The sequence below is a fragment of the Labeo rohita genome, chromosome 4, assembly GCF_022985175.1.
Source record: "Labeo rohita strain BAU-BD-2019 chromosome 4, IGBB_LRoh.1.0, whole genome shotgun sequence".
Classification (NCBI taxonomy): Eukaryota; Metazoa; Chordata; class Actinopteri; order Cypriniformes; family Cyprinidae; genus Labeo; species Labeo rohita.
Window position 1 is genome coordinate 26,886,170 of NC_066872.1, and position 22,469 is coordinate 26,908,638.

The 22,469-nt window shown below is 33.8% G+C and overlaps 1 protein-coding gene across 1 annotated transcript in view; it reads right to left on the minus strand.

Annotated features, from left to right (window-relative positions):
* Positions 1–3,683, minus strand: part of sema3c (sema domain, immunoglobulin domain (Ig), short basic domain, secreted, (semaphorin) 3C) — a 66,091-nt gene extending 62,408 nt beyond the window's left edge. The window contains exon 1 of the mRNA XM_051107524.1: positions 3,509–3,683. The gene's annotated coding sequence lies outside the window, so the exon portion shown is untranslated. The remainder of the gene's footprint in view (positions 1–3,508) is intronic.
* Positions 3,684–22,469: the final 18,786 nt, after the last annotated feature.

Below are 22,469 nucleotides of genomic sequence, written 5' to 3' on the forward strand. Positions count from 1 at the left end.
GGTACGTATGTGTATACATGTGCATGTGTTTGTTTGAGCATATGATAAACTGCAGTGATCTGAAATGTTTTTGGCAGCATATATAGGAGAGAAGCTCTTAAGCTGGGTGGAGGCTACTGCTCTCTGGACAGTAATGGCTTTCTAGTGCTGGTCAAGACCTGCCAGACATATATGCAGCTGCTAAAGTCATCATGGGCCATCATAGATCTATCATGGTCTGACACTGAGCATGAGCTGATGTTTAAGCTTAAGATCACAACCCTTAAATGAGATATAATCCCTCATTAATTATGTGTCTAATGACCAAGTTCCCTCAGGACCTTAATATAAAGCTAACAATGTTTAATACGGCTTTCTAAAATGCTGCTGATTCAACTAATAGCTGCTTGCTATTATGAAACGGTTAACCACTGTATGGCCTTGGAGCACTTTAGTATTACATGTATGGAAATCATCTTTCTCATTTATTGAGTCTTTAGTTAAAGAGGACATCGGATGCCCATTTTTCACAAATTGGTATGATTCTTTAGGGTCTTTGAAATGTCTGCAACATATTTTGATTAAAGCTCCTGGTTGTGTAAAACAACACCCTTTTTACCTTGTCAAAAACAGCTCTGTTCATAGCGACCCATTACGGTGCATGTCTCTTTAAATGAGATCTGCTCACCCCGCCTCTCTCCTTTGTTTTTCTTTTTTTTTGTGTGTGTGTGTTTATTTGGTTATTTGAGTACAACTGCTGAGGGCGGGAATATGCTAATACGAGAAAGTCTGTCAACATTTGTGGGCGTGGCTTGTGCAATATGACATCATACCCTTAGAAAATCAAAACGACTTAATAATTGAGAGTGTTTAGGTTTTTTGAATGTTAAAAAAGAAGTGATTGGATTTTTATCATTGTAGGGTGGTTGTGTCCACACACCGCTAAGTCACATTTATATGCAAACACCATGTAAAAGTGAATTTTGCATGTAATGTCCCCTTTAAAACAAGAAAATGAAAACAAAAAAATCACCTAGTTAATTGAGAACTAGTAAATTAACTATATTAAAATGCTATTTATAAAACGGATAGTTCCGGTCCTTGATTCTGATTGGTTAAGCCGCGTTCTAAGCCGTTGTAAATTACTCTATAAACATACGCTTTTGTTTGTTTGTGTGTTGCTCAGCAACCACTTTGTCGCAACCACAACTGTTTCTAAGGAACTATATTGTTTGTCGGAAGAATGATGTTTTTACACTTTATTTGCTCTGTTTTGTCTTTTGAAACCTTACTATGTATATGAAATAACCGTTTTATAAAAGCAATAACCCCCGTGAAGCTGTGGTTTACAGTGAATTTATAACAGCTAAGGAGGTTTTACAGCTAACAGCACCACTTAGCTGTTATAAATTCACTGTAAACCACGGCTTCTTGGGGCTTACTGCTTTAAAAAAATTATATCAAATAAATTGATAAAATAATAAATAAATAAACAGTGGTATGTTGTAATGAACTATTATTTGTTGTTAATATTTTCAAGATTTTGGACTGGTCATTGCTACTAAATTAATAAATAAGACTTAGATTTTTTTTTTCTTTATTGTATTATGACAAATAGTCCTATTAAACTTTAGAACAGCACCTCACATTTAAAGGAAATGTTAAGTCTATGACATCACTTGTTTTAAAGCAGTTTCACTGACATTTCCAGATTCCTAATGAATTGTGTCATGAGGTGATTTCTGACTGACTTTTAACCACAACACGATCCAAGCTAGCTCAACGGTGTCATCTGAGAAACTCGAACGTCTATCAAAGCTGTCATAATGCGCATTCATACGGCTTCGGCTCTGCGCACAGCAGCCTGGAAACCTATTACGAGCGGTTTATCTTCAAGCTTATCGTCTTGTGTTTGTCATGGCTATCTGCGTAATGAGTTTTCCATCTTGCTCCTTATGAAAGTGTCAGTCAAAACCAATCATTGCTCACTAGAAATTTAACAGCCGACTTCAACCAGCTCATCTAAAATAGGTTAAACAGACGGAAGGAAATTAAGTGTCTTTTGTGATGTTCTAAAACAATGCTATGGAAACTGCATTATACAGTATGAACATTGCTAGATTTTCAACACTGCTTACCTGTGTGAAAGTGACATGATGATAAGGTGTTCTTGGTCTTCGTTTTTGGTTTCTACTTTAATATAAGTCAGTGAGATTTTGCTTGTTAATTTCATAAACTGACCTTTGTTCAGCGAATTTTTTGCGAATGCAAAATCCAGTATTGTCAATAGGAAATTATGCTATCTTGAGTTCTGACTGAGGGCAACAGATTGTCCAGTGCAGATTTCGCAACAGGTTCAAGTCAGTCACACAAATTTGCTGCGTTTACCAACAGAAAGCTGTTTGGTTTGCATGCATTGTGAAGCTGTGCTTCATACGTTGCTACACTATTGACAATAACTTGTGATTTTGCATTTTGCAATGTGATCTGTAGCACAAACTGAGAGGTACTGGAGAAGTATTGTGCTGAAGTTAGAGATTCAAAATAGAAAGCATCATATTTTAATTGCAAGTAGTCATTTTAGTTAAATATGTCAAGTGAGGCCCTAACATTATGCAAAGAAAATGTATTCTGAAAGTGCATTTTGTTTTTTGTTTTTTTGGCACTTTTTCGGAGAGATGCCCGCCAGCATACCACACCCTGTCATTCACCAGCTCTCTCACACACACACACACACAGTGCTAGTCATGCACATACTACCACAATGTGACGACAATAAAAGTCCCTATTCAACTGCATTTTATATTGGACCAAATCCCAGATACTATCTTTAGGACACACTTATAAAATAATAACATCACTGTCTTAAGTCTCAAACTCCCTAGACTCATTCACACTCACTGCTGTCCTGTCTGTGAGACACACAGCACACATTCCCCAATGTCTCTACCAGTAAAAAAATCACTCAGGATGCATAAAATACATACCACTGATCAAATTGAGACAACTACACAATAGCTCTTTTTCACAATACCTGATAATAAAGTAAATTAGGAAGAAATTCTGAATATGAAATCAGATTTTGTTTAAAAAAAAAGGTCTATTACATGTGGTTTGAATGCAAAAATGCACTTTTTTTAAAAGTAGAATTTCCCTAAAATTAAGCAAAATCTATTAAGCAAATGTCAGTTGTGTAAGAAAAAAAAATAGTACATTTTAATAACTTAAAACTAAACTGGAATTAAGCTATTTTAACTTCTGATAAGCATTTCTGGCATATTATCAGGTACTAAAATTATTTGAATCAAAAATAAAGATCAGAAATAACAATACATGAGTGTCTATTTCTAAAATAACTATCTTTTTTTAATATAGACTCTTCTCTCAGTGGCAGAAGCATGAGGTCTTATGATTTCCTGTCTCTGGTGGGCGTCTGCACCTGTTAGCCTGAGCCTGAAGTAGACCCCCCTCCCCTAAATCTGTCCCGTTCGGTCCACACAGGAGCCCATCTGCCCCTAACGGGACTCACCTTCTGAGGCTTCCCAGCCGTACTGTCCTCACTGTGCCGAGAGTGGGTGAGTGCCGTAGTCCCAGACGTAGTGTAGAAATACAGTGTTGCGTGGACTTCCCCAGCGAGAGTGAAGAGAGGTGTTATTCCAACCGGCCTGACTGCGGGACAGGGAAGAGAGAGGTTGAGAAGATTGAGAGAGGTAACGAGAGAGAGAGAGAGAGAGAGAAGGGTGGACTAGTTTCCTATTACACTCCTCTCCTCTTGAGCCCCCCTCCTCTTTTCTTTCCCCTCCTCTCTCTCTCTCTCTCTCTCTCTCTCTCTGTCTTTCTCTCTCTCTCTACAAGTCACAAAACAGATATTCCAGACCTCTGAGTCTGGCTGTGCCTGCACAGTGAGCAGCAGCAGTTTAGGGAGACGGTGCCAGAGCTCCAGAGTCACATTCGGCTTATTGAAGCCCATTTAGATCTTTCAGTGGTTGCAGAATTTACTTCATTTACATAAAATCACAACACAGCTCAGCAGGGGGGAAAATAGTGTTGAAAATTTTAATATTTTTTTATTTTAACTGTTATCAATTTAATATATTTTAAAACTAAATTTAGTCCTGTGATGATCAGCAGTCATTACTCAAGTCTTGATTCAGTGACGTAGTGTCTCATGATTCTTCAGAAAGCTTTCTAATATGATGCTTAAAAAACATTTATTATTATCAAAGCTGGAAACTATGGAATCATGTTTCTGCCACAGAATTACAACAAACAAACAAAGAGAATTCTGACTTTTTTCTGAATTCTGATGGTTTTTCTTGCAATTGCGAGTTTAAATCTTACAATTCTTCCTTTTATCTCAGAATTGTGTATATAAACGTGCATATAAACTAAACTTGTGTATGTAAACTATATAAACACACAGCTGGGAGCTATAAAGTCAGAATTGCAGGATATAAACTCGCAATTGCGAAAAATAAAATCAAAATTGTGAGATACAATTTTGCACACAGTTCTGACTTTCTTGTAGTTGTCAGTTTTCACCTTGCAATTCTGACTTTCTTTCTCAGAACTGTGAGATATAAACTGTATGAAGTCCAATTTTGAGGGGGGGGGAGAAAAAGGCTGTTTTCTTACAATTGCAAGTTTATATCTCTCAATTCTGACTTTATTACTTTATTACTCATAATTCAGTTTTATAAAATCAATGTAATAAAAGACAATTCTCACAATTCTGAGAAAAAAATCAGAAATATGGTATGTAAACTTGCAATTCTGAGGAAAAAAATCTCTCACAATTCTGATTTTATTCGGAGTTTACAATTGGACGTTTATATCATAAAAAAGGTCTCAAAAAAGTTTGCAGTCACTTTTTTTGTTTGTTTTTATTCAGAGGCAGAAATTGGCTTTCATACAACATAGAGCAATTATGCCTGTTTTTGTGGAAATTGTGGATTATTTGATAAATGAAGTTCAAAAGAACAGGATTTATTTAAAAAAAATTGAAATATTACAAACAACAGAGAAAATAGAAGTCTTTTGTAGCAATGAAAATAATGTATGTTAAAGTATTTTACAATTTGTGTTCTTCCTAAATAAAAGTATTTTTTTTTCTATATATTTTGCTAGTTACAGCAAAAAATGCACCTTTTGAAACAAAGCACACTTTATTTAAAAAAAGAAATGTATGAAATTAAGTTAATTAAATTGGTTAATATAAATGAATATGAAATGAAATGTAAGAAATTAAAAATAAATATACATTTCCAGTAGGCTAAGAACAGATTTAGTTTTGAGTTTTGTTTTTTTTTTTTTTTTTTTTTTGCATTATCAGGTAATAAAATAATTTCATATGTCTTTAAAAATAAGTATTTTGTCAAAAAAAATCACCTTTTGAAACAAAGAATGCACACTTTAGTTTAAAAAAAATGTGAAATGAAATTAATTAAATTAGTTATATATAAATTACAGTTAGTTAATACGAATGAAATTAAGAAATGAAAAATAATTATAAATTGCCAGTGGTCTAAAAACAAATTTATCAAAAAATGTAAGCCATTTTAACTTTTGAGAAGCATTTTTATCACATAATAAATTAATTTTATCGATAATTTTATTTTTATATAATTTTTTTATCGGGTAATAAATTAATTTGTCATAATGTCTTCAAAAAATAAAATAAAGATTTAAGATTATTTAACTAAAAGTACCAGTTCATTTCATAATTACTTTCAATATTACAGCCAAGGTAAAATTGCGTATGGTAGCTGAGAGAGATGATGTAAGCATCTGTGTGTTAACTGTTAACCAACTATATATCAACCAGATCTCATGTCAAAAACGTACCTGACGCGAAATATGTCGCGCCATGTATCTTTCATGAAACATTGACGTCATTCATATTCATAAATTTCACATGTGAAATGTCCACTGAGTGGCGCTAAAAGAGCGTTACTTTTTTTCCCCGGAACAAATGAATGTACATATTGTACGTTTTATGTGATGTTGGTTTTGTACGTGTCACCGCCGTTCTGACTTGAAATATCCATTGAGTGGCGCTATAACTCGAATGCTCCATGATGTTTAAAAAAACGTACCAAGCGTAAACCTAGCTGATAGTATGAACAAAAGTGAATGTGACGTAAAAACGCAATTGCAAGCATGCCGTTTTAGCTTGTTTTTCAATCTCTCATCTTTCAGCCCTTTTATCGTGAGTCATGTTTTTCACAGGATTCGTACCCAAAGATTCGCATCCTAAGTCCAATTCTGTCCCGGCTGAGCTACCAAGCAAGCTTGTTCCAGTCCAGAAAGCGAAACGTATGGAGCTGTAATCATAACTGTATACAAAAACGATTACACGTGCATGCTGTTTTACCGCCTCTAGTGTTCATTTCTGTTGGAAACTGTAGTGATATGTACTTATTAGTATGTATTTCGCATCTTGCGAAAAAGTTCCCACAGGCATGTTTTTGTCATGAGACCAAGTAGCAATATACAGAAAAAGTTTGATCAGAATCAGGAAGCCTCTTATTTTGCTATCCTATCTGGATACACAATTATATGGTTAGTAGCTTTTGATTATTTTCATTTAAAATCCCTGCCACAGCATCAGAACAGCCCTGCGGCCATTTTTGAGTCATAACCTCCTAGTTCAGAAACACTGGATTAAACTATCATCCTGCCATTAATAAAAAGCACCATAAATCAGCAGTAAAATGTCTCCGTGCACACATCCACATCCCAGATTAAATGTTATTTCTGTCCAAGATTCCAGTTGCAAAGGGAGTGTAAAGAGCTGGACACGCTGGAGCCAATTTTCAAACCACATTGTGCAGACTTCAGCAAGGAAAGTCAGAATTGCCCTCACTACCACAATTCCACTGCCAAGTTATTAATTACAGATGGTGAAAACTGGATCTGTATCATGTGAATGATAGCCAAATGTTCAATGGAATTACAAAGAGCCTGTATGAAGTACTCTAAATTAAATTTATGACAGCTAGAGTGGCCCCAAAAAGAATTTGCACAACTAAGTCTCTTAAAATGGTGACTTGTTTTGCCTCCAAATGCCACTTGGTTTCAAATTGTACTTTATGTCTAATGCAGTGACTTCCATGTATTTTTGTATGGCTCAAGTTTCAAGTACAGTCACATTTTCTTATAAGCTTTAGGAGATATAAAAGCAGATATGATCATGTACCAGTCAAAACAAACAAAATGATGAATTTGTCTAAAAATAAAGCACACGCTGGGTGCAAATGACCTATTGATTAGAGATGACAATTTGCTCACCGATGTTGTGGCATGACCTATAAAGTTATCTTGTAATCCTTTAACCATAAAATTATCAATTGTGCCCACGGGACCTGTAAAGAAACTCTTTAGGTCAATTGAAAAATTTTATTAATTAAATATTATGAATACATAAATAAGGCTACTGTACATGTATAATATACAAAGAAAACAAAATCAAATTTTTCTGAAAGTAAATATATTAAATGTTAATATTTTAAGCTGTATACTAAGGAAATAAATTGTTTGTTTAAGCTTTTATATTATTTTAATATATTTACTGTAAATAAAATTCTCTTTTTTGTTTGGTTCATACAACATCGTTTGAGTGCTAAGATTTTAAATCTAAGATTATGAGTTGAAAGTCTAAATATTTTGAGAATAAAGTCAAAATTATGAGAATAAAGTTGAAATATTTTGAAAATAAAGTCGAAATACGAGAATAAAGTCGGAATATTTTGAGAATAAAGTCAAAATTCCAAGAATAAAGTAGCAATACGAGAATGTCAAAATATTTTGAAAATAAAGTCAGAATTATGAGTAAAGTTGAAATATTTTGAGAATAAAGTCATGATTATGAGAATAAAGTCGAAATAGGAGAATAAAGTCAAAATTACGAGAATAAAGTCAAAATATTTTGAGAATAAAGTCAAAATTATGAGAATAAAGTCGAAATAGGAGAATAAAGTCAAAATTACGAGAATAAAGTCAAAATATTTTGAGAATAAAGTCAAAATTATGAGAATAAAGTTGAAATATTTTGAAAATAAAGTCGAAATACAAGAATAAAGTCGAAATATTTTGAGAGTAAAGTCAAAATATTTTGAGAATAAAGTCAAAATTATGAGAATAAAGTTGAAATATTTTGAAAATAAAGTCGAAATACGAGAATAAAGTCGGAATATTTTTTGAGTAAAGTCAAAATATTTTGAGAATGAAGTCAAAATTATGAGAATGAAGTTGAAATATTTTGAAAATAAAGTCGAAATACGAGAATAAAGTTGGAATATTTTGAGAATAAAGTCGAAATATTTTGAGAATAAAGTCAGAATTACGAGAATAAAGTTGAAATATTTTGAGAATAAAGTTGAAATTACAAGACTGAAGTCAAAATATTTTAAGAATGAAGTCAAAATTACGAAACTCAAGTCAATATTTTGAGAATAAAGTTGAAATTACAAGACTGAAGTCAAAATATTTTAAGAATGAAGTCAAAATTACGAAACTCAAGTCAATATTTTGAGAATGAAATCAAAATTAAAAGAATAAAGTAAAAATATTGTCTTTTCGATTACAGTGAGACACTGGTTTAATTCAATTCTAATTAATTTTGACTTTATTCTCAAAATATTTTGAATTTATTCTCGTATTGCTACAACTTTATTCTTGTAATTATGACTTTAATCTCATAATATTCTATATATTACATATATATATATATAATGTGGCACTAAAATGCTGCTGTACTTTCCATATTTCATATACACAGTAACCTAATTAATTTATTTTATTTTTTGTAGGGAAAAAGATAAATCGCAGTAAGCCAACCTCTATTGTAAAATATCTGCATTGTTCAGCTGTTGTGAGGTCACTGATGTGTGAAAAGCGTTTCCTGTGGTTGTGAGTTGTAATTAGAGGTTACTATATTCCCGTGTTGTAATTACAGTCTCAAGTTAAATACTCTCAACAGCTCTCAGGTTGCTGCCAATTTATAACTTCAAATTTAATACGTAAGCAGTCCGGCTTGCGGTGCCTTAACAATAAGACTAGCCGAAACCGATTGTGTGTAAGTGGATGTGTGTGTATTAGTCTGTGTTGTTGGGACAGCATGAAATAATTAGCTCTTCTCTCTTGACGTGATTTACAGCTTTTCAGTGAAATGGTCAGAGTGAAGTGTTGCTCGTTGGGCTGTAAAACCACACACACACGCTGTATTACTTACTTGAGTAAAGAAACAACAGCACAAATCAGAAACCATAAATTACAACATGTCTTGGACAATATTTCAGGCCTAAATCAACAAAAACACACAAACGACTTATTGAAATGTTTAATAATGAGAACTTGACTTTGTAATTATAAAGACTTAATCTGCTTTGGGAAGCATTATTCTCTGATGATGCCTAAAATGGTTGGTCTAGCTGCCAAAACACCACTTTGCCTGAAGGAAGTGTTCCTGGAATATTAAGGTGATTATTTTAATGAAAGGAAAATGATACATAGATACAATCTGAGTCACACAGCAGAGAAGTGCTGCATTTGACTTTGTCCACTTGTACTAATGTGTGTGTGTATGTGCTTCTGTACGTCCTTACAGATGTTTAGCATTTGTCACACTGATGTTAAGTGGCTCATACATAATCTGGGGTCAGAGGTGGCTTAAACTCTGCATTAGTAATGGTCATCACAAACAGACACACATGCTAATGTAGAAACACAGACCACCCCCTTCACTGTTGCAAAACTTCATTTGTGAGTGCTTTATATAAACAGAAGAAGTAGAGAAAAGTAGGACCTTTTTATTGAGATCAGAACATGAAAGATTAGACTTTAACTAGACTTGAACAAGTTTTCACAGCTAGTTCAAGGTCTGTTGACTTCCACAGAGTTGTCCCTCAGTTTGTAAAAACAAGTAAAAATGTACTTTTTTATGTTTAAGGAGCATTATTCCCAAATAAAAATTTTCTGAAAATTCACTCACCCCCATATCATCCAAGATGTTAATGTCTGTCTTTCTTCAGTCAGAAATATCAGTAAGGTTTTTGAGAAAAACATTTCAGGATTTTTCTCCATATAGGGAGGGGATCAGGGGGGATCAGCGGGTTGAAGGTCCAAATTGTAGCTTCAAAGGGCTCTACACGATCCCAGATGAGGAATAGGACCTTTTGCAGTCTTATCTAGCGAAGTGATCGTCATTTTCTTTTTTAAAAAAAAACAACAACAAAAAAAAACAATTTATATACTTTTTAACCACAAATGCTCATCCTGCACTAGCTCTGCAATGCACGTCTATGACTTCAAATATAATGAAATCACATTGGGAAGGTCACTGTTGCCATAGGTCCATGTCTTCGGGTTGAAGCGACCTCAAAAACGTGATATTTATCCCCTGAAGAAACCCCACCAAAAAACATGTAAAAAAAGCAGCTGAGACTTGAATCTTCACGTTTGTCTAAGGAGGTGATGTGTGCGTTTACATGTCTGCGCATCTCACGTGGATGATTGTCATATCAAAAGCGGAGCCACTTGGGGACAATCACATGCATATAATGAGCTCAGGCGGGAAAAACTGGACATTGCATTGGTTTCATACAGAATATTTGTTTTCAACATGACTTACTTTGTTTTAAAAGTAAGTTTTCAAGATTTTTATACATATTTATCATGTCTGTGAGGCAAGTATTCACTGAGATTCAGGATGTTTTATTTATGTGTCTGTGATGAAACTTGACAGAGACTGAAACGGCAGAGAGTGCACCCTGTTTATTTTCTTTATTTTACAATAGCACATTTTTTTGCAGTTTCAAACAATACCTTATTCTTATCTGTGCAATCAAAAATAATGGAGTATTTTAAGTTCTCTTTGCGGTCATCAAGAAAAAATGAGACTGACCGCACCGGTGCAGTCTTCGACTCCAGACAGTTAACTAAAATACAAGTTTTACATTTCAGCAGAGCACACAGCCTGTTTATTTTCTTTATTTTTCAAAAGCACATTGTTTTGTTGTTATTATGACTATACATACATAAAAGTAGACCCTTTTGCAGTTTCAAACAATACCTTATTCTTATCTGTACATTAAAAAATGGAGTATTTTAAGGTCTTTTTGCAGTCATCAAGAACAAAACTAGACTGACCGGTGTGATCTTCGACTCCAATATCGTGAACCAATATCGATTCTTAAGTCCCAATCGATCTTTTGGTCTATGCTGTTTTTAGCTGATGAATGAACAGTACACAGAGTGCACCTTCCTTCCAATAAATAGCAATTAGGCTAGGCTTAGTGTTACTTTTGATACAAAACAAAGTCTCAGATTTCAAATTCTATCCATTTCATTAGGAAATTTCAAGCAATAAATACCGTTTTGGCGCTCTTTAATGTTGCGTCATAGATCGTTGTAGCTTCTGTGTACTTGCCTGTGCGTAACCAAACGCATAGGAAAGCATTTGTGACAGTTTCGTTTTTATTCTGGATCCCGTGCTCTGCTGCTACACTGGAGTGCACTCGCCACCAACTAGACAGGGGTGGGAATTATAGTTACAATTTAAAAAAGATCACCTTCAGTGTAATCTGTCAAAGTGACGGACGGCCTTCAGATTTTTCTGTCACTGATTTAAAAAAAAAATTCATCAATGACGGACAATTTTAGGTTACCGAGACCTCTGGACGCCTTTTGCAGTTTTAAACAATACCTTATTCTTATCTGTACAATCAAAAATGATGGAGTATTTTAAGTTCTATTTGCAGTCATCGAGAAAAAAAACAAGACTGACCGCACCAGTGCTTCAACCCCAGAGGGTTAAGTAAAATACAAGCTTTATATTTTGCTTTACACATCTCGCATACTCATGTCATCACAAAAATCTCAGTCAAAAGAGCTTGAATCCAGGATTGAAAGCCCTATCCAGGTTAACCTGCACTTTATTACACTTATTTTCAAAGCTTAAGCTGAAACACATCAACTGCCTTTTCGCCCAGCATGCTCCAGGGAAATTCACCAGATTCACCTCCAGTCACCCAGCACGGCCCTTTGTAGCTCTCCTTGGTAAAAATTCTTCAGTTCTAATGAGGTTCTTTGATGAGTAAGTCTATGCGCCAGATCCGCTGATTGATAGCCTTGCGTGTTAGCCGATGACTCTGAATAGAAACACATTGTTCCTTGAAAAGCCAGGGGACCTAGCTTTAGCATATCTAGCGTAGCTGCGGCCGGGTCTGGAACCTGGGAAGCAAAGCTTGGATAAACAAAGAAGAAAAGGCGAATAATGAGAGTGCTAATAAGCTGCAGAACAGAGTATAAGCTACTGAAAGATTTTGTCAATGGGTTTAAAATTCACATCACTGTTGAAGAAATGAAAGGATTGGACTTTGGTTGGCCACCAACTAGACAACGGCGGTATTCACGGCTTTGAGGGATGGTAGACGTGCTTTAAGCACTGTGAGTTCCTGTTCGCTGGAAGTCAAGTTGCTACTGTAATACCCTGGAGAACACGTAGATCTGTAGATTTAGCTTTTTCAACTGCAGAAAGCTTGAGTGAGGTTTCCACTGAAACTTGTTTCTTGAAGAATGAAATTAGACGTTCAGACTTGGTTATTGATTTTAGGCTCATGTGTTTGATGGAAAACGACTTGGTGTTCGGGAGAGAGACTGAGAGTACTTCCATATCTAAGTGATATCAACATGAATTAGAGATTGAACCAAAGGGACGGGGAAGTTTGTAAGTGAGCGCAGAGGAGGAAAACAGACAAAGTCAGTTTTATACCAGAGCTGCGTGATCTTGATCTAACAAGATTAGCTCATCCTGACTCACTCAGCAACCATTTCTCTCTGACTGCATGTCGTTGTGTCAGAATCGGTCTGTTTCTTTCCCATACGGTAACTCAAAATGTGGAGAAATGCTTAACTTTATTCAAAAGAGAAAAGCACTGTAGCACTGCGTTACAATGTGGCCGCTATTATTAAATTATGCTATTCTATGACATTAATGATGCAATTCACACTATTTACTTTTAATGAGTTTTAATGAGAAACCACAAGAAACAGGTGGATAGAGACGACAATTGATGTTTAATATTCAGATATTAATATTTCAAGACGTGTACAAATTTCTTTAAAAATGGCAAAAAAATAAAAATTTAAAATATTTTTAATAAGTTTAATAATTAATTTTCATTTTTAAATACATTTTAATAATAAATCATTTTATTTTATTGACAAAATGTTTTATTTTGTCTTGCATATTTTTTTCATTCGATCAGATAACATTTTAAGTTCATATGGTCATGTTACAACATGCCCATCACATGTTACAATGTACCCACCTACGGGGCATGTTGTCACATTTCACTTCTTTTCTTTGAGGTAAATAACGAAAAACGTATACATTGTAATTATGAAACAAAGCAACATATTTGTACTAGATAAGTGTAAAATTAATGTGGATAAAAGTTATAATCTGAACCCCACGTGAATTTAAATAAATGGAGAAATTCAAAAGGTGTTAGGTTGTGCCCCACACTCCTCTACTATATTAAATTTAGATTTCAAATTCAGTTTGCCATATCGGGTTATCAAAAGTGTATAATGTTTTCAGACTCGTAATTGTTGTTCCAAACCTGTAAGACCTTTGTTCATCTTCAGAACACTAATTAAGATATTTTTAATGAAATTCGAGAGCTTTTTGGACCCTTCATAGACAGCAATGCAAACTAAATGGTCCCAGGCCCAGAAACATAGTAAGGACATTATTATAATAAATTCATAATTTCATCAAAAATATCTTAATTTGTGTTCTGAAGATGAACAAAGGTCTTACGGGTTTGGAACGACATGAAGGTGAGTAATTAATGACACAATTTTCATTTTTGGGTGAACTATCCCTTTAAAACAATTTACAGTAAAACTTCAGTTTGACATTATTACAAAGTGCTCATTTTAAAAGTGCGCTTAGGTGTCTTGAAAGTGTACTCTACTCTTTTATGGTGTTTTATTAATTAATACACTGTTAAAAAAAAGTTAAATTCAACGTTAATAGTGTATTTCATTTTAAAGTAAGTGTTTACGCTTGAATTAAATTTGTTAAGTTTAATTATGTTGAACCTTTAAGTTTTCTCAGCAAATTTTCAGTTGCTAATTGCAGCAGCATTTTTAGTGTATGTATTATTTGCAAATACATTTTAAAAATAGATTTTAGGTACACTATAAGTGCACATTCAATAAAATTAAGTGCACTTATTTTTCACAATGGTAGAAAAAGGCACTTTTATGAGTCTTCTGTAGCACAAAACCATAAAACGTAATCGATTAAATTAATTGCACATTTTTTCTGAAATTAATCACGATTAATCACTCTTACACTCTTAAAAATAAAGGTGGTTCACGATGCCACAGAAGAACCTTTTTTGTTTAAATGGTTCCATAAAGAAGCTTTAACATCTTAAGAACCTTTCTGTTTCACAAAAGGTTCTTTGTGGCGAAAGAAGGTTCTTCAGATTAGAAAAAGGTAAGAAAGAGACGGTTCTTTGACTGAATGGTTCTTTGTGGAACCAAAAATGGTTCTTCTATGGCATCGCTTGAAGAACCTTTTAAAGCACCTGTTTTAAGAGTGTAACATTAAAGTTTTTAAATTGCAATAAATGTTATGTTTTATATAATATACGTTTATATTGCAATAAATTCACATGCAATCTTCAAATGAATGTAGAAACAACATAAAACAGTATTTGTTAAATATTTTATGACTTATCACTGATACTAGTATTACTGGTGTTGCTAGGAAATTGTTCTTTTTTCTAATATTTAACCATTGACTATAGCTATTAAACATTACAGTATAACCGAGAGCTATCAATTTTAACATGTGTTAGACTTTGAAAAATAACAACTTCTAATTGAATTGAACTGAAAACCCATTATTTATCTGTGCCCTTCACCAAGTAGGAAATATACAGAAATTGAATAAAGTTATCAAACACTAAATATTAAATTAAATACAGATTAATCCTTAAAGCTACAAAAGTTATTGATTTCCTATTTTTGTTCCCTTTTTTTCATTTGATTAATAAACATCACAGCAGCTGGGTTAGTAGATTATTTGGCTGCTATTACTTTAAGAGCCGCCGCTGCTGAATGTGACATGGATCTGACACACGTTCATAGTTTCATTCATGCTTTAACAGCTTGTTGTGATATTTCAACAGCAGAGCACATCTAATATTGACTACACCTGTCAAATATGTATGTTGGCTGACCCGTTACATCTTAGAATTGTGAAGTGCTGTGAATCCTTGGATTGTTTTACCAATAAAAGACAAATCCCAACTATTTCCATAAAATATATATGTTTTAGTCACACAGTATAGCCTACTTAATGACTTCCATTCTCCTTGTGCTCAGTGGGAGCCGATATTTGGGCAAAAAAATGTGGTATGAATATGGATAAATTAATTTTGGCCCTACAGCTAATTTTAATACTGACATATTTCATTAAGATGACAGCCAAAGACTTGCTCTCATGATTAAATAATCACTGGATTTTAAATCAATTCAGACTTGCATTAAAGTTAATATCCCCTGCATTTCGCCGCTCATGGAAAGATCCCCTGGACAGATCACATTTCCTGCACTTTAAAGAGCACCGCTGTTTTGATTCATAGCTTGATTTGGGCAGCAAGACAGTGTGGGTGTAAGTCTCAGAGATGTTATCCTGTGTCTCTTTTGTTCTTTGGCATGAATTCAATTTATAGAAATCATCTAAATTTAGTAGGGATGTCAATGAATTTACTTCACTAAAATGTGTTTTGTTTTATGTTTTGTTTTGTTTTATATATCACACCTGACTCGCTTACAACTCTATAAGCTCTAATAACTGCGAACGAAAATGCAAAGTGAAATGTTGAGAATTTGATAGAACTGTTCAGAGCCAATGAGTGAGAGAGACAAAAAGTGAAACAGATGGTGAAGACCTACATAGCACAATGTAACATACTTGACAACATGTTAATATGTAGGGGACAATAGACTCCCTTCATTTTTTTTAATAGTTGTTGGCAGTTTTCCTCTTCCTCTCGCTCACCAGCACTAAAGGAGCCCTATTCACAGCAGACACGCATCTGTGGGACATCACAAGATAGATATAATTATCTGCTAAAAGAGTTATGCAAATTAGGAACACAAAGATCCACTGGAGTGAATGACAGAGAAGAAAGAGCGTCTCTCTCTTCCTGTCAACAAATTAACGAGTTTTAAATCTTTATTGGACATGGATCATTATGCAATTCATAGAAAAAAAGATATATCATGTAGATAGATTCACATTAGCATTCTGTCACTAAAGGAGTAGTTCACCCATGAGTAGAAATTTTGTCATCATTTGTTTTCGTCAGTGGAAACCAAATAAAAATTATTTTGTATTTTATGTTATGTTATTTTATTTTAATTTAATGTTATGTTATGTTATTTTGTTATTTTATGTTGTTATTTTGTTGTATTTTATTTCTAAAATACATTTTGTTGTTTTATGTTATGTTGCTGTTATTTTATTTTATTTTGTTATTTTATTTTATGTTTTTGTTATGTATTTTGTATTTTATTTTATGTTATTTAATGTTATTTTATTTTATTTTATGTTTTTATTTTGTTATTTTATTTTATTCTGTTATTTTATTTTGTATTTTATGTTATTTTATTTTAATTTAATGTTATGTTATGTTATTTTGTTATTTTATGTTGTTATTTTGTTGTATTTTATTTCTAATTATTATTTTACTTTATTTTATTTATTTTATGTTGTTTTATTTTGATAATTTATTTTATTTTGTTATTTTATTTTATGTTATGTTGCTATTTTATGTTATTATTTTATTATGTTATTTTATCTTATTTTGTTATTTTATTTTATGTTTTTGTTATTTATTTTGTATTTTATTTTATGTTTTTGTTATTTATTTTGTATTTTATTTTATGTTATTTAATGTTATTTTATTTTATGTTTTTATTTTGTTATTTTATTTTATTTTATTCTGTTATTTTATTTTGTTTTATGTTATGTTATGTTTTATGTTATGTTATGTTGTTATTACTTGTCCATGCAATTTTTTTTATTTGATTTATTTTGTTTTTATTTTATTTTATTTTATTTTATTTTATTTTATGTTACTTTATTTTGTATTTTATTTATTTTATGTTATTTTATTTTATGTTTTTATTTTGTTATTTTGTTGTTTTATGTATTATATTTTATGTTATTTTGTTGTTTTATTTATTTTATTTTATGTTGTTATTTTATTTTGCGGTTTTATTTTTTTTTTCTTCATTATTTTATTTTATTTTATTTTATTTTATTTTATTTTATTTTATTACTTGTCTATGCAACTTATGCAGTATATTCCAGGTTTACTCTTGTTTTGTTTTTTTTGTTGTTTTTTTTGTAGTTTATTTTATTACATTTTATTTTGTTATTTTATTGTATGTTAATTTATGTTGTTATTTTGCTATTTCATTTATTTTATTTTGTTTTATTTTATATCATTTTATGTTATTTTTATGTTGTTTTATGTTATGTTATGTTATGTTATGTTATGTTATTTTATGTTATTTTATGTTATGTTATGTTATGTTATGTTATGTTATGTTATTAATTATATTATATTATATTATATTATATTATATTATATTATATTATATTATATTATGTTATATTATATTATGTACGACACACGTGTATCTGAACCTGTGCTTGAGGATGATTTGGGGGTATATGTCTTTACATAGCACAACACCATGTACCAATCAAAGTGAAATACTGCAGAACATGCTCTTTGCCCCGGTGCCTCCAGAACGCCTGTAAACAATCACCTTCTTCATGGTCTGTCTGCTGTGTGAGTGTCTCTTGGACCAGATCCAACAACCTCACCTGAAAGGAAATCAGAAGGGACAGAAAAAAGAGGGGTCGGTCCATCGACACGGTATTGTTTGACTCGCTGGTAGACAGGTGGAACCTACGGCAAGTGAAAACACATGAACATACCAAGCGAACCCCTTAGAAAGAATGTGTATGTTACTTAGTGAACACACAAGGTTGAGACAGAGAAAGTGAACATTTTTAGACAGTAAAAACATGCTACTCTCACCAACCTGCTTGACCTTATGTAAAGGGGTCACAACTTAGTCTCTATACATTCTGATGACTGTCACAGACCTCCTTCAATGTGGATAGCTCTGAAACAAGCGTGATAAATTAGACCTGGTAGGAACATGGTGCACCAAGTTCAACATTCCCTTCAAGGATTCATCCATCAAAATGACTGCTCTTATTCCATTCAGTTGGACAGGCCTACTGTGGTTTTTCTAAGTAGGACATATTCTTGGATTCACATTGTTTTGTGTCCTGGAACAACATTCCTGTCAAACAGTCAGATTTTAAAGTTAAGGCTTCTGCTACATTCTTGGATCAATGACGTAAAATAGTGTCCACGATAAATTTGATGAAAAATCTTGTGGCATTTTTGAGTGACCAACTTTAACATGTTGCAAAAACAATTCCTGATTGTGTGGATTTCTGTTGAAATTAATAGCATTTTTGAGTACCTTTACACATTGAATACATGCTAGTGTATATCATTATGCATTGTAGTACTCTTGTGAATGCACGTCGGAGACTGATTGATGAATTAAATCATTATTTTTGTTTTCTTTGAATCCCGGCTTGAAGATCGTTCCCGATCCTGCCCCCTTCTCTCTCTTCCACTCTGCTTCCTGTCAGCTATGATCTGTCCTATCATAATAAAAGCAAAAAGACCAAAAATAAATTGCGGTTGAACCGCTGATGTCACAAGGACTTTTTTAACAGTGTCCTTACTACCTTTCTGGACCTTGAACATGTAATTTGTGTTGCAGGGTGTAAAGACTCTTGGATTTCATCAAAAATATCTCAATTTGTGTTCTAAAAATGAACAAAGGTCTTTCCATTTTTACAAGTACAGTGTTGATTAAATTCCCTTAAGCTTAAACCAGCAAAGGACCAGCATAACCCAGCTAAGGACTAGCATAAACCAGCTAAGGACCATCTTAAACCAGCAAAGACCCAGCATAACCCAGCTAAGGACCAGCTTAAACCAGCAAAGGACCAGCATAAACCAGCTAAGGACCATCTTAAACCAGCAAAGGACCAGCATAAACCAGCTAAGGACCAGCATAAACCAGCCAAGGACCAGTTTAAACCAGCTAAGGACTAGCTTAAACCAGCAAAGGACCAGCATAACCCAGCTAAGGGCCATCTTAAACCAGCAAAGACCCAGCATAACCCAGCTAAGGACCAGCTTAAACCAGCAAAGGACCAGCTTAAACCAGCTAAGGACCAGCTTAAACCAGCAAAGGACCAGCATAACCCAGCAAAGGACTAGCTTAAACCAGCAAAGGACCAGCATAAACCAGCTAAGGACCATCTTAAACCAGCAAAGACCCAGCATAACCCAGCTAAGGACCAGCTTAAACCAGCAAAGGACCAGCATAAACCAGCTAAGGACCATCTTAAACCAGCTAAGGACCAGCTTAAACCAGCAAAGGACCAGCATAACCCAGCTAAGGACCAACATAAACCAGCTAAGGACCAGCATAAACCAGCTAAGGACCATCTTAAACCAGCAAAGGACCAACATAAACCAGCTAAGGACCAGCATAAACCAGCTAAGGACCATCTTAAACCAGCAAAGGACCAGCATAAACCAGCAAAGGACCAGCATAAACCAGCTAAGGACCATCTTAAACCAGCTAAGGACCAGCTTAAACCAGCAAAGGACCAGCATAACCCAGCTAAGGACCAGCTTAAACCAGCTAAGGACCAACATAAACCAGCTAAGGACCAGCATAAACCAGCTAAGGACCATCTTAAACCAGCAAAGGACCAGCATAAACCAGCTAAGGACCAGTTTAAACCAGCAAAGGACCAGCATAACCCAGCTAAGGACCATCTTAAACCAGCTAAGGACCAGCATAAACCAGCTAAGGACCAGCTTAAACCAGCAAAGGACTAGCATAACCCAGCTAAGAACCAGCATAAACTAGCTAAGGACCAGCATAACCCAGCTAAGGACCATCTTAAACCAGCAAAGGACTAGCATAACCCAGCTAAGAACCAGCATAAACTAGCTAAGGACCAGCATAACCCAGCTAAGGACCATCTTAAACCAGCAAAGGACCAGCTTAAACCAGCAAAGGACCAGCATAAACCAGCTAAGGACCATCATAAGCCAGCTAAGGACCTGCTTAAACCAGCAAAGGACTAGCATAACCCAGCTAAGAACCAGCATAAACTAGCTAAGGACCAGCATAACCCAGCTAAGGACCATCTTAAACCAGCTAAGGACCAGCATAAACCAGCTAAGGACCATCTTAAACCAGCTAAGGACCAGCTTAAACCAGCAAAGGACTAGCATAACCCAGCTAAGAACCAGCATAAACTAGCTAAGGACCAGCATAACCAGCATAAAGCTAGGACCAGCTTAAGGACCAGCATAAACCTAAGGACCAGCATAACCCAGCTAAGGACCATCTTAAACCAGCAAAGGACCAGCTTAAACCAGCAAAGGACCAGCATAAACCAGCTAAGGACCATCATAAACCAGCTAAGGACCTGCTTAAACCAGCAAAGGACTAGCATAACCCATCTAAGAACCAGCATAAACTAGCTAAGGACCAGCATAAACCAGCATCAAAACATACCTACCAGCATATGCTGTTTTTTTCACCAGGGTTACCATTGTAGGTTACATTTACCATCTTAAAGAGCCCAAAAGGACATACCAGAGGAATTTTAATTTGCTTGTGTTAATGGAAAGCTTCTTATTGAGTGCAGTTGTGGCCATTTTTTTGAATGAGAGTGGCTCGATGCTCAATTCATTCATCTATGCAGCTGGTGTCAATAGATTTTGTTCTGTGTTCTTTCTCTTTTAGGAAATCACATCAGTGTTGACTGCTGTGAATGGTCATGGTTTTCCAATCAAGCCTTTGGAAAGGTCATAGGTCAGCTGTCCATCTAAACTGGAGTGACAGTCTCAAGGGTGACCTTCTCGACCTCGAGGGAAATAAGGTAATGAAGAATACTCATCTGGTCAACTGAGTAACCTGCTCTTGTTCACAGTAACAAATAGATTTAAATTGGCAGTGTCAGAGAGGATATGGTATGAAACTAATCAAGTGAAACTTGAAATGCAATCAAATGTGGCCCAATACATGTAATTCCAATGGTTAAGGTTTTCTTTTGAATGAGAACTAAAATAATTGTATTTTTTAAGAACTTCATGAAGATACAATACAGTACATGCAATAAAAATTCGTAGGAACCATAACTGTAAAGCTACAAATTATCATTTCAACAAATTACTAATGCTCCCATGAAATTAGCTAAAATGTATATTTTATATATTGTATATATAAAAAAATTATATACATTTAAAAATATATTTTATATATTATTAATAATACATATTATAAGTTCATCGTCTGTGTACTGTGGCAAAAAACTCAATCTTATTTTTTCCTACAACTTCAGAATCATCCGACATCCTTGCACCTTTTTGTTTGTAAACAGCGTTTCACTTACTTGCACTTTCTTAGTCTTTGTGCGTTCGCTTTGTAAACACTGGGTCTGTAGTTCCGTGTGACCTTTCGACGTGATTCAATAGTACGCAGCGTTGTGAACGCACATCCCAGAGCCTGCGCTACACAAGCTTTTGTGCTTAAAAAATATTTTAAAAATTTATTTTCTGAAAAAATTAACAATCATATTGCTAGATAAGACCCTTCTTCCTCGGCTGGGCTCGTTTAGAGCCCTTTGAAGTTGCATTTAAACTACATTTTGGAATGCTTTAACCAAAAACCATAATTTCTTCACGACCGAAGACAGAAAGACATGAACATTTTGGATGACAAGGGGGTGAGTAAATTATTTGTGAATTGTTGTTCTTTAATAAATGTATTGCTCAATGTTCATTCATGTTAGTTAATACATAAAGTAGTTATCAAATGACACTTCATTGTGAAGTGTTACCAATAAATCATTAGCAACATTATATAATGCTTAACAAATCGTATTCACATAGCTGAAAACATGAGATAATGTGCTTGTTAGTGTATACTAATAAACTTATTAAACATTACCTAATGATTAACAGATCAATATTGTAAATGAAAATGCTTACAAATGTCATTAAACGTTCCATTCATATGATCATGCACTTTTTATCTTCAAATGATTTTGACAGATGATTTACAGTACTTAAAAGCTTCATTAATGAATCAACTCACATTATATAATGATTAATGGATCATAAATGTCACTAGACTTTCAATTCATACACTTGTGCACAATGCAATTAATTAATTCAATTTAACAGAAATTATGCAATGATTAAATGTTTTTTGTTAATGTACTTTTCAATGCTAACAAATCTTCAGTTCACATATTAGTTAATGATCTTTTT